The sequence below is a fragment of the Phyllobates terribilis genome, unplaced genomic scaffold (genome assembly GCF_046119375.1).
Source record: "Phyllobates terribilis strain yellow unplaced genomic scaffold, ASM4611937v1 Scaffold_11__3_contigs__length_659146591, whole genome shotgun sequence".
Taxonomy (NCBI): Eukaryota; Metazoa; Chordata; class Amphibia; order Anura; family Dendrobatidae; genus Phyllobates; species Phyllobates terribilis.
The window spans coordinates 580,101,356-580,119,472 of NW_027362771.1; the positions used below are offsets into that span (position 1 = coordinate 580,101,356).

General features: G+C 45.4%; 1 long non-coding RNA gene across 2 annotated transcripts in view; it reads left to right on the forward strand.

Annotated features, from left to right (window-relative positions):
• LOC141166964 (uncharacterized) overlaps positions 1–18,117 on the forward strand; it is an 80,956-nt gene that overhangs the window by 17,183 nt on the left and 45,656 nt on the right. Inside the window, exon 2 of one of the 2 annotated variants that reach the window (XR_012251370.1) lies at positions 6,252–6,347. The exons of the other annotated variant lie outside the window; for it this stretch is intronic. This is a non-coding gene — a long non-coding RNA (uncharacterized lncRNA). The remainder of the gene's footprint in view (positions 1–6,251; positions 6,348–18,117) is intronic. 2 annotated transcript variants of the gene reach the window in all.

The following is an 18,117-nucleotide window of genomic DNA, read 5'->3' on the forward strand; positions in this document are numbered from 1 at the left end:
GGTTTTGGATGGTTTCTGCTTCAATTGTTTTGCATGAGGACAGAATACCCTCCCAGAGCTGTTGCTTAGATGTGAACTGCCTCCCGCCATCATAGACACTCCTTTTAATGATGCTCCAAAGGTTCTGAATGGGGTAGAGGTCAGGGGAGCATGGGGGTCACACCATAAGTTTGTCCCCTTTTATGCCCATATCAGCCAGAGATGCAGATGTTTTATGTGCAGCATGAGATGGTGCATTATCATGCAGAAAAATGATCTTGCTGTGAAATACACGGTTCTTCTTCTTGAACCATGGCAGGAAGTGCTGTTTGAGAAAATCCACATACATTATGGAGTTCATCTTTAGCGCCTTCAGGGATCCTAAAGGGGCCGACAATCTCTCTCCCCATGATTCCAGCCCAAAACATTACTCCACCTCCTCCTTGTTGGCGCTGTAGCCGTGTTTGCGTGGGGTGTCCATCAACCAGCCATCCTCCACTCCATCCATCTGGACCATCGAGCGCTGCACGGCACTCATCCGTGAACAAAACAGTTTTGAAATCAGTCTTCATGTAATGTTTGGCCCACTGGAGCCGTTTCTGCTTGTGTGAAGTGGATAGAGGAGGTCGACAGGATGGCGTATGCACAGCTGCAAACCTCTGAAGGACCCTGCATCTTGTTGTTCGGGTGACGTTGGAGGCACAAGCAGCTTCAAAAACTTGTCTGCTGCTATGACAAGGCTTTTTTGCCGCTGCTCTTTCAACCTGACGTAATTGCCTGTAGGAAAGAGTCCTCAATTTGCCCTTATCAGCACGCACACGTGTGTACTGTGAATCAGCTACATACTTCTTGATTGCCAAGACACTTCATCCTGATCATCGCACAATGTTGATTGTAGTCATGCCTTGACCTAAACACTCCACAATTTGTTGCTTCTCAGCAGCCGACACATCCTTTTTCTTTCCCATTTTGGCAGAAAATGTAGGCTGCTTAATAATGTGAGACAGTCTTCTTAAGTAGTCTTGCCTTTCATTGGACACACCTGCCAAACTAATTAGCACAGGTGTCTGCAATTGCTTACAGTGATATAAAGAGCCCTGACACACATCACCATCAATGAGTTTAACTGACAAACAAACAAATTCTTCCCTTATCACTCCTAAACACTTTTTGCATAATAATTTGGAACGCAGTGTACATGTGCTTTTCCACAAAACACCAGTGGTTCACGTAGTGAATCTTACAGTTCTAACTTGCCAACCGTGGTCTGTATGGAATTGTTCAATAAAGGGCCCAAAATTAAGATAACATAGATGGGAGAGGTCTCTATGAATAGGAATTCCTAAGTATTTGATACCCTGTGAGGGCCAGGCAAAGGGAAAGTTGGACTGGATGGAATCCTATATGGATTTGGGGAGGGAGACATCGAGGGCCTCAGACTTCGCTGCATTGATTTTAAAATTTTACCATGTAACACAGTGATCTATTTCAGCCATAACAGCAGGGATGGATATATGTGATTGAGTGATATATACTAGGACATCATCAGCAAATAGAGAGCACTTGTACTCGGTGCCTCCCACCTCAATCCACCTAATATTGGGGTTATGGCGAATTGATGAGAGCAGGTGCTCCGTCACTAGGATGTATAAGAGAGGGGACAGAGGACATCCCTGCCTTGTCCCATTGGTGATTGTGAAAGGTGATGAAAATGTTCTGACGCACCCCCTGGGCCTTGGGACACCCGGAGCCGGACCCTTTTTGGTGGATGCTGGTGGTTTGTAGTCTTCGTGGCGGCGACCCGGTTCCGTGGCTCAGGGCGGTCAAACCAGTGGCAGAACTATTTATGTGGTTTTGATGTTTAAATGTCCGACTACGCCACCCGTGGATTGCGGTCAGAGTGAACCGCCGCTCCAGGGCAGACCGCTGAGGCTGGTGTTGTGGGTGCAGCAGAGCGTAGCATAACTCCCCACGGGAGGAGTATAGCCTCAGGGCAGTGTATGCGGAGGATGGGGGTGATGGTGCAGGGCAGCAGCAGTAACGACACGGAGTCAGTGATGCAGTCCAGGGCCTTTACTCACAGTTCTTATTATCCAGACCACGTCTGCAGGTAACGGCTGCCCACGTCGTACTGTGCTCACCAGGTGAGGGGCTCAGACAACTCCCAGATAACTTTGGAGCACTTCACAGGACCCCCTTTGTGTGTCCTTTGTCTGGCCTTTCTTACCAACACTTCTGTCCGGCTGCCTCGGGCCTCCTCTTGGTAAACTTGGCGCCAGTTTCCCTGACCCTATGTGGTGCCTTCCTAGCGGGTGTAGCGAGGGGCTGCGCCACATAAAATGTCAGAGCCTCCGGTTTCTAGCTGAGGGTCGTTTCCTGCCTCCACTAGTTCGGGGACCGGTCTCCCCCTTTGGCCTGACCCCTCCACGCAGGTGGATTCGGGCGTGCGGTGGCGACTCGCCCGTCCGCACCCCTGGGATCCCTTCATTCCTCGTTCCTGGAGCCTTCTCCGCTCCTCTTCCTTCCTTCTCCCTCTTCCAGGCCTGGGCCTCTGTTACTAGGCCCGCCTCCGGAGCAGAGCTCATGCAGAGCCCCTGCTCCCTGCCACTTCTGCTCAGACTTCTCTGCACTGAACTAAGATGGTGCCCACCTTTTATACTCCCTTCTCAATGCACCCAGGAACTGCTTCCTCCCTGCTCCTGCACTACAGGGTTCCCCTTCCTCAGTGTTCCCTCCCCCCACTCCAGCCAGGGACAGGGACTGTCGTGCCCATCTCAGGGGCATATTGGTCGCCCTGCCCCACGGCAATGTGGTGTAATGCATGCAGGTGTCGGGTCCTGATCCACACTCCATCCTTACCTGAGAGTGAGATATCACACCTCTGGGTGAGGTGCAATACGTCTGTAGCAACCGAGCCCTCAGGGTGCTACAGTTCCATTTATCTTCAGCCTAGGTGACGTATTGCGATACAGGGCCGGCTATAAAAGGGTCCCCTAGACCCCTACCCCAAGCTTTTTAAGAGAATCATAAATGGCGTGCCAGGAGACTCTATGGAATGCTTTCTCAGCATCCAACGAGAGTATCTAATTACAAATTTTTAACTGCATCTAGCCCAGGAAATACTTTGTGCCTAGTAGCAGTGTCTGCTAGTCAGCGGATTATCCCGGCTGTTAAGCAAGCTACACCACCTGTAGTTTAGACACTTAATTTTTTCAAAGGAAATGCTTCGGGACCATGGGATACTTAGTGAAGAGCATCAGGAGGCACCCCAAGGCATAGGGGCTGGGACTGGCAGTAGGATGCCTTGCGGTGGACAGCCGAGCTCGATCCTTATAAAAGCTTTTTAACTGCAGCAGCTTTAGTGGACGCTACTGGAGCTGGAATTACCGCGGCTGCTGGCATGAGACTTGCCCTCCAATAGATCCTTGTAAATGGATTTAAAGTGTATTCATTCAAATTAGAGAGACAATTTAAATTAAAAAGATTAGACCTGCCTCCACCACAGGGGGGCTCGCTCGACCCACCAGCGAACAGGCACCAGTATTGGGAGAGGGGGGCTGGCCGTCAGGGTTCACCACGGCTCTGGCACAAACCCGGCGACACGGAGGTGGCACGGGCAGGAGCGGACTGGCCGTGTCGGCTTCTCACTTTTTGGATTTTAGAAGGGCATGACATGCCTATATCTGTGTCTCCCCCTCCTTTTACTCCTCCACCTCTTTTCTTTTCGCATGACTATATGTACTTGTCACTTTTCCATGTGTTAGTTATGTCTTCTGAGCAGTTTGTCAGCTTTTGGACACCTTTGAAGGTGTTTTCTATGTGTTTCTATGTGTTTTTGTTTGCCTGCCATTGGTTTTAACGGTGTTCGAAGGTGTTCGACGAACAGTTCGACGAACAGTTCGGCGAACACACGGGTGTTCGACGAACCGAACCGAACTCGAACACTACGGGGGTGGCTCAACACTAATCACTACTCCCTCGGCCCCAGTGACTGTGGAGTGGTGTCTGGTGAAAAGGGTCGCCGCTTCTGTACTTGCTGCACGGGACCACTGACTGATCTAAAGAGACCCAGAAGCGGGGAATCGACGCCTTGTCCCCCGACAGACTGCAGTGAGTGCACAAGTGGTCTTAGCTGGAGGAGCACCGCTGATGGGCCGGAGGGAGCTGGGTGTGTGAGTCCCGGCGAGGCTGGAACGGCGGCCCTGTATTAATCGCCGGGGACTTCCCCGCCGTACGTGCCGACGCCATATTGGCGGGACTGTGGCATGGGAGTGGAGACGACTGAATGCAGTTCCCTGCAGCAGAGACAGCTAAACACCTATACAGTTTACAGCTTCTCTAAGCAATTTATAGACACTAACCTCTATCAGAGAGCTGCAACTCTTTTCCTAGTCCCTGCGGAGGTTGCAAGTTATAAAGGGATAACTTAGGTAATTTTCCTCCACCACACATAATAACATATATACCTTACAATACATGAGGCTCCTTTGAATATACCTTAAGAGCAGACACCAGAAGATTCTAATTTTACAACACACTGAACTGGGATACAGCGGTCTAAGTGCACCATCTAGTGGCTATTTGGTGCCACTGCTAGGAACTATAAAATTATAAAATCCTCTGCTAATTGAGGGCGAGTGCACATCTCCTTCAATGTCACCTAAAATAATAAATATGAACGCCTAAATGTATAAATAGCCCAAGTGGTGGTCCAATATTTAAAGAAATATATAATGGTCCGAACACAAAAAGACAGGGCGAAAAGTCTCACGAGAAATACCCCAACGGCTACGAAATCCACTCCCCAGGGAGAACTTGATAAATTTCTGACAAGGAAGGGGGAAGCATCCAGGACAAATCAAAACCGCACCATACAAAATTTTCTTCCAACATGGACAACCCAGATGCGAGCTTTGATGAGTCTGACTGTGAATCTAATGCAGAGGGACCAATCTCTCGCTCCTTTATGAAAAAACTACTAGCTGACAGCATGAAGCCATTGACACAAGAGATAAACGGATTACGAGTAGACATGCAACACATAGGCCACAGAGTGGAGACACTGGAGAACAGCCAAACAGATCTGATAGAGGCCTCTAACATCTTGAAAGATCAAATTGTCACTCATCAGAAACACCTCAACGACATTTTCCTATCCGTAGAAGACCAGGAGAATAGGAGTAGAAGGAAGAATGTTCGCCTGAGAAGTATCCCAGAATCCTGGGCGCCAGAGGCTCTCAACAAAGTCTCTATGGAGATATTTTCCTACATTCTGGGACCTGACAAAGCCAACAGTATCATCATTGAAAGAGTGCATAGAGCACTCAAACCAAAGCCCAAAAATGGGGAACCACCTAGAGATGTTATCTGTGGACTGTTAAATTATCTAGAGACTGCAGCTATCTTAAAAGGAGCCAGAGAGAAATCCCCTCTAATCTATAACGACACAAATTTTCAAATCTTTCAAGACATTTCGCCGACCACATTAGCAAAAAGGAGACAACTAAAGCCACTGACAGACGCACTAGTGGCCAAAGGATTAAGATTCAGGTGGCTCTTCCCTTTCGGTTTGGGGATCACTAAAGAGGGACGACAAATTACCATTCGTACCCCTGACGATCTAGAGAAATCCTGGGAGCTCCTACAGATAGATCCTATACAAATTTCTTCATGGCTTCCCCTGGACATGGGACTGGACTTTCCGAATCTAATCAAGCCTGGGGAATGGTCCACCAAAAAGAAGTTCACCTCTCCAAAATCCAAGACGGCCTCTACCAAAAGAGATTTAACATGAGAAGTTGATAAAGGACATGGAGGGTCTAGACTTGTTACCCACTAGAGATGAAGCTGAAAGAATCTGTTGGATGTATTTTGATTAATGCTCTGTTATATGCTGGATTGTAATCTCACTGTGTTCCCCCGCCCTGATCCTCCAAATTCTCCTTCCCCCACCTCTCCCTATTCCCCTCTCTCTTGTTGGTTCTTTTCCCTCTTTCTTTTTTGTGAACACTCTTAAGTAATAAGGTTTATACTGAAAGAGAATGTGAACTTAAAACTGTCTCCCCCTGCTGAATTGGGTTAAATTGTTCCGTAAAAGGTGTGCTCTATTGGTTGTTAAATGGATATTAGAAGCATCACCACTTGGGTGTTCTTATACTGTATCTCATCCTTCAAAATTGGGTTCTTAATACCCCCCCCCCCCTGCGGAAGATGAGAAAGTTTACCTCTATGTATATAGTTCTACGTTTATTCTAACATTTTTTTTACCACAGGTGTATAATGAAAATAGTACTCGCAGATGGTTCCCATGGTTATGGCTAAACAAGATACGGGGGGCTTGATCACCGTGGCATCATATAATGTTAAAGGTATGAACACACCAGCCAAACACAGCCAGATCCTCTATTCACTACGCAAACACCATGCACAAGTTATATTTTTTCAAGAAACACATTTTAAAAAGGGAAGAACACCCAACACTTCCTTTTCACCTTATCCAAATTGGTTCCACAGCTGCTCAAATTCAGCAACAAAAGGAGTTAGCATTGCCTTTAAAAAGGGACTCTCCGTTACATTAAAAGACCAACTAACAGACGCAGACGGTAGATACATTTTGGTAAAAGGCTTTTTAGCCAACACATTAGTAACGTTTGCAAACCTTTATGCCCCAAACCAGGGCCAGGTTCAATGGTTGTCTTCAACCATAGACACTTTAACCCTATTCACAGAGGGATTATTGGTTGTGGGAGGTGACTTGAACTTAACGTTGAACCCGATCATGGACGCATCTAACAGCAAATCCTCGATCCCACAAAAAATGAGGCTGTGCTTACTACGTAGGTTAGATTCTCTACATCTTATAGACCCATGGAGAATTGCTCATCCCACAATGAAAGACTATATGTTTTACTCAACACCACATAATACGTACCACAGAATAGACTACTTTTTAATACAACATGCTACAATTAAATTAGTTTCAAACACCTCAACGGGATCTATAACTATCTCGGAGCATGCGCCAATCTTTTTAGAACTAAAAATAACATCCCTTCCTCGCACACTCCCGTCCTGGAGGCTAAATGAATCTTTGTTAGGTAACCCTGATCATTTGTCTCAATTAAACCTCTCCCTAAAAAGGTACTTCATTACTAATGGACACATCACACCAATGGTGTGGGAAGCTCACAAGGCAGTGCTGAGAGGAGAGTTTATAGCTTTAGGATCTCATGTTAAACGACAGAGAGACAAAGAACTCTCTTCAATTCGACAGCAGATCAGCACTTTGGAAAAGATTCATAAGGGCAAAAGGGGCGATTCGGTGCGCTCAGACCTGACCACGCTGCCCTGCAAACTGAAAGATCTGCTTAATATAAACTCTGCCAAAATATTCACACGCTGCAGACATAAAATTTACATGCATGGCAATAAAGGAAGTAAATTTACCTCAAGAATGCTTAAAAAACAAAAGGAGAGTTGCTTCATAAGGCGAGTTCGATCGGAGAAGGGCAGAGCCTTAGTAGAGACGGAAGACATAGCCGAAGCCTTCAGAAGCTATTATGACTCTTTGTACAACTTAAAACCCCCAGACTCAATGACAGATCCTGCTACCGCTAACAACCGAATACAGACCTTCCTCGACAGACTTTCATTACCTGAGATCACCCCCATAGGTCAAACAATTCTTATGAAAAAAATTACGAAACAAGAAATAAGAGACGTTAGCGACAATACCAAACGGAAAGGCACCAGGACCTGATGGCTTCCCAATTATTTATTATAAAAAAAATTGCAGATGTTTTTACGTCACAATTAGTGGACTTGTTTAACACTTTTCTACTAGGTTCCATTCCACCACCAAAAGCTTTAGAAGCTTTTATCACTGTCATACCCAAGGAGGGGAGAGATGGCACCCTTTGTAACAATTACAGACCAATATCTCTGCTTAATACAGACATGAAACTGTGGACCAAAATACTGGAAAATAGGATCAACTTAGTTCTGGCCGACCTGATACACCCTGACCAAGCTGGATTTGTGAGGGGAAGGGAGGGAAAGGACAACTCGGCTAAGGTCTTGCAGGCCATCTCATATGCCAAACGTACAAACAAGCCTCTTGTCATATTGTCTACAGACGCAGAGAAGGCTTTCAATCGAGTAAGTTGGCAATATATGACATGTGCTTTGCAAAAGTTTGCCTTCCCCCCTCCCCTCATCGAAGCCATATTAGCTTTATATGCACTACCTACGGCCAGAGTTAGGGTGAATGGAATATTGTCAAAACCATTTACTGTAGGATCTATAATGGCACCAGACAGGGCTGCCCTCTCTCTCCGGCCTTGTTTGTAATAGTAATGGAGACACTAATCCAGGCAATCCGTCAAAATAAAGACATCAAAGGGATCAAAATTGGGACACTGGAAATGAAAGCCACAGCTTTTGCGGACGATCTATTGCTGATGGTTTCTAACCCGAAAACAGCTATCCCAGAATTGCTAGACCTCCTAGCCTCATTTGGGGAACTCTCTAATTTTAAAATAAACCTTGACAAGTCTGAGGTGCTTAATATCTCAGGCGTTGAAGCCCTTTCAAATGGCCTAAAGATAAAATTAAATATTTGGGAATATTTATTACAAATGACCCACATACTCTCTACCAACACAACTTTACCCCTCTCATAGGCAACCTCAAAAATATTTTAAAAACTTTTGATCTCCCTTTCCTATCTTGGCTAGGAAGAGTTAACGTAATAAAGTCATACATTCTACCTAAAATATTCTTTGTTATTAACATGGTCCCAATTTCCCTACCAAAACCCCTTTTTTAGCTCCCTAAACCAAATTATTTCAAAGTTTGTATGGAACCATAAAAGAGTCCGACTCCCGTTTAAGACACTGTTACTCCCGAAGAGAGCAGGAGGCCTAGGACTCCCTGACTTAATTTCTTACTACCGAGCCATTCATTTGGCCAGTTGGCTGAGACTAACCCAATTAACTACTCAAGGTAATGATAAACACATCGAAATGCATTTACTAAGCACCAAAGCAAACAGACTATTATGGACAAATTGTCTCCCTAAAAAGGAAGAATATGATGATATCCTCTTCACAACCCTGGAGATAAGATGTTCATTGATTCCAAATCAGCCTCCCACAGGTCAATTCCTAGACAAAACACCGATAGGTCTCATACCATATCTGCTTGACATAGACTTCACAGACCCCTACAACTTATGGTCTTCACTACCGAACAAACCGATTTCCCACTCAGAAAATTCCATGTAAACACCTATGGCCCTTAGAAGCAAAACGACATCCGCATTTCTCCAAGAGCAACACATATCCTACTACATGAAGAAAGTTAGACAATTAACTACGCTGCCGACCCAATGGCTGTGGTTGGAAATATTAACAAAGGTGACATCCCCAATCTCCAAAGCCACCTCTAAAATATACAACAACCTCCTCAACACTAAGCAGAATGCCTTCCCACTTTCCTTACATTCGTGGGAAGTAGAATTGGGTATCTCGCTTTCCCAACGTGAGAAAGAAAAAGTATGTCTAGGATCACATGGATTCTCCAGATTCATCTTATTACAAGAGATGTCTTTCAAACTTTTCTCGAGGTGGTATTTTACCCCTGAAAAACTCTTCCATTTGGGACTAACTGTGTCCCCGCTATGTTGGAGATGCGAGAGATCAAGAGGAACTTTGACCCATATTTTCTGGACATGCCAAGACTTAAAAGGCTTTTGGAAAGGGGTAAATGACACCTTGAAAGCGCTAGGACTTATACACCTCGACTTAACGTCTGTAGAAGTACTCCTATCACTCCCAACCAACAATTACAGACCTAAAAGACATGGGCTTGCACCATTAATGATAGGAGCAGCAAAACACATGATCACTTTAAAATGGAAACAACAACACCCCCCGACCTTGGAGGACTGGCTGGCAAAAATTACAGATATACACAGATTGGAGGAACTCTCCAGTTGGGAGACCTATTCCCACGAACGTTTTCTCAAAACATGGCAGCCATGGACTGAGAAATATGGGATAAAATGAATGTATGAAACCAGGGTCGGACTGGGGTGCCTAGGGCCCACCAGGGGAACTGACTCTAGGGGCCCACACTACAGCCCACCAGCTGTGAAGCACTGAGCGGCAGGACTTTGTTCGAACAGTCATTCCGTACTGCCAGAGTCCCTTTAATGGTAACTTGTCACCTTGAAAAACTTTATTTATCTGCAGATATAGGGGTAATCTGCAGGTAAATAGGGTTTAAAGCCTGGTTAGACGGCTTAATGGAAAAGCGTAGGCTACACGGAGAAAATTACGTTTTATTCTCCCTGCCGACACTCGCTTCCTGTTATTGGGTCGGTGCAAGGAGGGAGACATTACAGTCAACGCGAACTACAAAGTGAGGGTGCTGCAATAACGTCCGGCACCTGGATTGTGACACTTCCATGGAGCCCAACTTCACGCTGAGCTTCATTGAACGACTAACATGGCAGCAGCACCTGGCAACTAGTGCTGAGGGAGCGTGGTCGGATAAGGTGTGATCCCAGCATGCTCGGGTGTTATCCAGGTATCTTGTAGTGCTCTGCTAATATGCTCGAATCCCCAGGGTAGCATGTTTTGCGGCGGTAGGCAGACGCAACACATTTAAGAATTGCCTGTTTGTTAGGTAATCACTGCATGTGTTGCTTCTGTCTACCGCCGCAAAACATGTTACCGCAGGGACTTGAGCATATTAGCAGAGCACTACAAGATACTCAGATAACACCCGAGCCTGCTGGGATAACACCTTATCCGACCACGCTCACTCAGCACTACTGGCAACCCACCAGCAACCTGCAACTGCGTCACAGGGGGCTGAAGGGAGCAGGTGACTGCATGCACCGGCCATTGTGCTATCTAAATGCCGCTGTCAGTGATTGACAAGGGCACTTAAATACTCAAAACAGCAGCAATCAAGGCGAGCTCTGATCACTGCTGTTACAGGCAGACGCCGGCTATGTAACACAGCCGACATCTGCCTGGTATGGAGCAGGCTCAGCTCCTGAAACAGCTCCATACAAGTACAACCCTATGGTTATGACAAGGTTAGCAAATTTCACTTGTCTGTTCCTAAATGTGGAAAGACAAATGGAATTCCCTAACACATGTGAGCAAGTCCTAATAGATTTAGTAAAGGTGCGCCAAGCATATGAATGTTATTACACACCACAATGGACTCTTACATACATGCATCTTACAAAAATACATATTATTCCAGATACGTAAACACATACAAACACGCAGATGCGCACAAACACATCAGTACATGAATACATCATCTGAACCACCATCATTTGTAATGTCAGGTCAGCCCCATATATCTTTGTATCGCATAAACCTATTACTCCCAGTATGTAATTAACAATAGAGATACTGGGAGTTGTTATCAGTCATCATCAGACTGCGGACCATACAGGAACCACAGTACTGATGAGACGCAGGCAGGATCACAAATGAACATTTACATCCAGGTATCTTACCTGAGACGTCTTCTCTGATTAGAGTCGTTCTCTCTCTTTTCGTCTCCCTCTTGTCCAGTCTCCATGATGACTTTTCTCATCCACAGCTCGTCTCTGCAGACTTCCATCTTCTCCGGTCTTCTGCAGCACATCCCGACACGATGCCCTTAAAGATAGCAGTGTCATTATAATGCTCCCGAATAAAAATATCTACACTGAGCCCCTGAATAAACCTAACTCTTACAATGCTCCCTGCACAAAACATGACATACACTCTACCCCTCTTATGGTACCTGCTCTCCACACTGTCCTCTCCTTACCATACTGGGCCCCCTCTTCACATTGTCCTCTCACACTGTGTCCCCCCTATAGTGCCCAGTCTCTATAACGTGCCCCTTCATCACACTCCCCCTCCTCAGCATACTGTTCCCTCCTTGCTGTGCCCTCACACTGTTCCCCCCATACTGCCGCATCTCCATACCTTCTCCCACACTACCTAGTCTCTGTGCTGTGTCACCTCACACTTTTCTCCCTCCATACTGTCTCCTCACACTATTCCCCCACTCTCCATACTGTCTTATACATCCCCCTTCCCCATTCTGTTTCTGCACTCATTCCTACCCCTCCCCTAGTTCACCATACTGTTTCTTCACACATCTCCCCATTCTGTCTCCTAAAATTTCTCTCCCATCTCTCTCCAAATATAATAAATCTTCGGAAGAGCACACAGACATGCAGAAGCACGCACGAAAACAAGCGCACACAGACACATACTAAGGGCTCTTTCACACGTCAGTACATGCGGTGACCGTTTCCACACGTACCAGAGACACTGACACACGTAGACCCATTCAAATGAATGTGTATGTGCACATGTCAGTGTGTTTCCACTTTCCACAGATCATGTGGTGTCCGTGGGCAAAACACGCTGACATGTCTGTTTTTTACCTGCTGTCCAGACCGCGAAATGTCCCGCACACTGATGACAGTTAGCACGCGGTGCTTGGGAAGAGCGCTGAGAACTGCCCTCATCATAGATCCCTGAAGGTGCTGCAATCAGCACCAGCAGGGTCAATGATGAGAGTAATAGTCTATACCCGCTGTGTCCAACTGTAAAAAGAATAAAATAAAAAAATCCTTATACTAACCTCTACTAAGTGTCACCCACTGTAATCCGTGCGAGCGCTCACGCCGAGGAGAATGTCTCCTGCAGCGAGTGGGCTCCCGAGCTGCGCTCAACAAGCGGTGCCCTGTGATTCAATAAGCGCAGCTCTGGAGCAAGCTCGCTGCAGGAGTCATTCTCCTCGGCGTGAGCGCTCGCACGGATTACAGCAGGTGACACTTAGGAGAGGTGAGTATAAGGATTTTTTTATTTTATTATTATTTTTACAGTTGGACACGGACACGGTGGGAGTAGACTACTACTCTCATCATTGACCCCGCTGCTGCTGATCACAGCACCTGCAGGGATCTATGATGAGGGCAGCGCTCAGCACCCGGCTCTTGGGAACAGCGCTAACTGTACACTGATTCCCAAGCGCCAGTATGTGTCACTTGGATGACACACAGGTGGACACGGATATTTCCAGTCCCGTAAATATCAGGACATGTGAAAGAGCCCTAATATACACACGCAGATACACATACTCACAGAAATGGGGACACGTACACACACAGGCAAGCACACACAGAAATGCACAGACACACTCAGACAATCACACACACAAAAATGCAGACACGCAGGGAAGCACACACACATGTGAAGACACCTAAACACACAGGCATATAGACACACACACGCATACACACAGGCATATACACACACACACAGGCATATACACACACACACACTGTACACACACACACTGTACACACAGGCATATATACACACACACAGGCATATACACACTGTACGCACACAGGCATATACACACACTGTACACACAGGCATATACACACACACTGTACACACAGGCATATACACACTGTACACACAGGCATATACACACACTGTACACACAGGCATATACACACACTGTACACACAGGAATATACACACACAGGAATATACACACACTGTACACACACACAGGCATATACACACACTGTACACACAGGAATATACACACACTGTACACACAGGCATATACACACTCTGTACACACAGGAATATACACACACAGGAATATACACACACTGTACACACACACACAGGCATATACACACACTGTACACGCAGGCATATACACACACTGTACACACAGGCATATACACACACTGTACACACAAGCATACACACACTGTACACACAGGCATATACACACTGTACACACAGGCATATACACACTGTACACACAGGCATATACACACACTGTACACGCACAGGCATATACACACACTGTACACACAGGAATATACACACACTGTACACACAGGCATATACACACTGTACACACAGGCATATCCACACACTGTACACACAGGCATATACACACTGTACACACAGGCATATACACACACTGTACACACAGGAATATACACACACTGTACACACAGGCATATACACACTGTACACACAGGCATATCCACACACTGTACACACAGGCATATACACACTGTACACACAGGCATATACACACTGTACACACAGGCATATACACACACTGTACACACAGGAATATACACACACTGTACACACACAGGCATATACACACACTGTACACACAGGAATATACACACACTGTACACACAGGCATATACACACTGTACACACAGGCATATCCACACACTGTACACACAGGAATATGTACACTGTACACACTGTACACTGTACACACACACAGGCATATACACACAGGCATATACACACACTGTACACACACTGTACACACAGGCATATACACACAGGCATATACACACACTGTACACACAGGCATATACACACACTGTACACACAGGAATATACACACAGGCATATACACACACTGTACACACACACAGGCATATACACACACTGTACACACAGGCATATACACACACTGTACACACACAGGAATATACACACACTGTACACACACAGGAATATACACACACTGTACACACAGGCATATACACACACTGTACACACAGGAATATACACACACTGTACACACAGGCATATACACACACTGTACACACAGGAATATACACACACTGTACACGCACACAGGAATATACACACACTGTACACACACAGGAATATACACACACTGTACACACAGGCATATACACACACTGTACACACAGGAATATACACACACTGTACACACACACAGGAATATACACACAGGCATATACACACACTGTACACACAGGCATATACACACACTGTACACACAGGAATATACACACAGGCATATACACACACTGTACACACACACAGGCATATACACACACTGTACACACAGGCATATACACACACTGTACACACACAGGAATATACACACACTGTACACACACAGGAATATACACACACTGTACACACAGGCATATACACACACTGTACACACAGGAATATACACACACTGTACACACAGGCATATACACACACTGTACACACAGGAATATACACACACTGTACACGCACACAGGAATATACACACACTGTACACACACAGGAATATACACACACTGTACACACAGGCATATACACACACTGTACACACAGGAATATACACACACTGTACACACACACAGGAATATACACACACTGTACGCACAGGCATATACACACACACTGTACACACAGGAATATACACACACACTGTACACACAGGCATATATACACACTGTACACACAGGCATATACACACACTGTACACACAGGAATATACACACACTGTACACACAGGCATATACACACACTGTTCACACACACAGGAATATACACACACTGTACACACAGGCATATACACACACTGTACACACAGGCATATACACACACTGTACACACAGGAATATACACACAGGCATATACACACACTGTACACACACACAGGCATATACACACACTGTACACACAGGAATATACACACACTGTACACACACAGGAATATACACACACTGTACACACACAGGAATATACACTCACTGTACACACACAGGCATATACACACACACTGTACACGCACAGGCATATACACACACTGTACACACAGGCATATACACACACTGTACACACAGGAATATACACACACTGTACACACACAGGAATATACACACACTGTACACACAGGAATATACACACACTTTACACACACACAGGAATATACACACACTGTACGCACAGGCATATACACACACACTGTACACACAGGAATATACACACACTGTACACACAGGCACATATACACACTGTACACACAGGCATATACACACACTGTACACACAGGAATATATACACACTGTACACACAGGCATATACACACACTGTACACACAGGAATATACACACACTGTACACACAGGCATATACACACAGGCATATACACACACTGTACACGCACAGGCATATACACACACTGTACACACAGGCATATACACACACTGTACACACAGGAATATACACACACTGTACACACAGGCATATACACACTGTACACACAGGCATATACACACTGTACACACAGGCATATACACACACTGTACACACAGGAATATACACACACTGTACACACACACAGGCATATACACACACTGTACACACACGAATATACACACACTGTACACACAGGCATATACACACACTGTACACGCACAGGCATATACACACACTGTACACACAGGCATATATACACACACTGTACACACACACAGGAATATACACACACTGTACACACAGGCATATACACACACTGTACACACACACAGGAATATACACACACTGTGCGCACAGGCATATACACACACTGTACACACAGGCATATACACACACTGTACACACAGGCATATATACACACTGTACACACAGGCATATACACACACTGTACACACAGGAATATACACACACTGTACACACACAGGCATATACACACACTGTACACACAGGCATATACACACACTGTACACACAGGCATATACACACAGGCATATACACACACTGTACACACACAGGCATATACACACACTGTACACGCACAGGCATATACACACACTGTACACACAGGCATAAACACACACTGTACACACAGGAATATACACACACTGTACACGCACAGGAATATACACACACTGTACACACAGGCATATACACACTGTACACACAGGCATATACACACACTGTACACACAGGCATATACACACACTGTACACACACAGGCATATACACACACTGTACACACAGGAATATACACACACTGTACACACAGGCATATACACACACTGTACACACACAGGCATATACACACACTGTACACGCACAGGAATATACACACTGTACACACAGGCATATACACACACTGTACACACAGGCATATATACACACTGTACACACAGGCATATACACACTGTACACACAGGCATATACACACACTGTACACACAGGCATATACACACACTGTACACGCACAGGCATATACACACTGTACACACAGGCATATACACACACTGTACACACAGGAATATACACACACTGTACACGCACACAGGAATATACACACACTGTACACACACAGGAATATACACACACTGTACACACAGGCATATACACACACTGTACACACAAGCATACACACACTGTACACACAGGCATATACACACTGTACACACAGGCATATACACACTGTACACACAGGCATATACACACTGTACACACAGGCATATACACACACTGTACACGCACAGGCATATACACACACTGTACACACAGGAATATACACACACTGTACACACAGGCATATACACACTGTACACACAGGCATATCCACACACTGTACACACAGGCATATACACACTGTACACACAGGCATATACACACACTGTACACACAGGAATATACACACACTGTACACACAGGCATATACACACTGTACACACAGGCATATACACACTGTACACACAGGCATATACACACACTGTACACACAGGAATATACACACACTGTACACACACAGGCATATACACACACTGTACACACAGGAATATACACACACTGTACACACAGGAATATACACACACTGTACACACAGGCATATACACACTGTACACACAGGCATATCCACACACTGTACACACAGGAATATGTACACTGTACACACTGTACACTGTACACACACACAGGCATATACACACAGGCATATACACACACTGTACACACACTGTACACACAGGCATATACACACAGGCATATACACACACTGTACACACAGGCATATACACACACTGTACACACAGGAATATACACACAGGCATATACACACACTGTACACACAGGCATATACACACACTGTACACACAGGAATATACACACAGGCATATACACACACTGTACACACACACAGGCATATACACACACTGTACACACAGGCATATACACACACTGTACACACACAGGAATATACACACACTGTACACACACAGGAA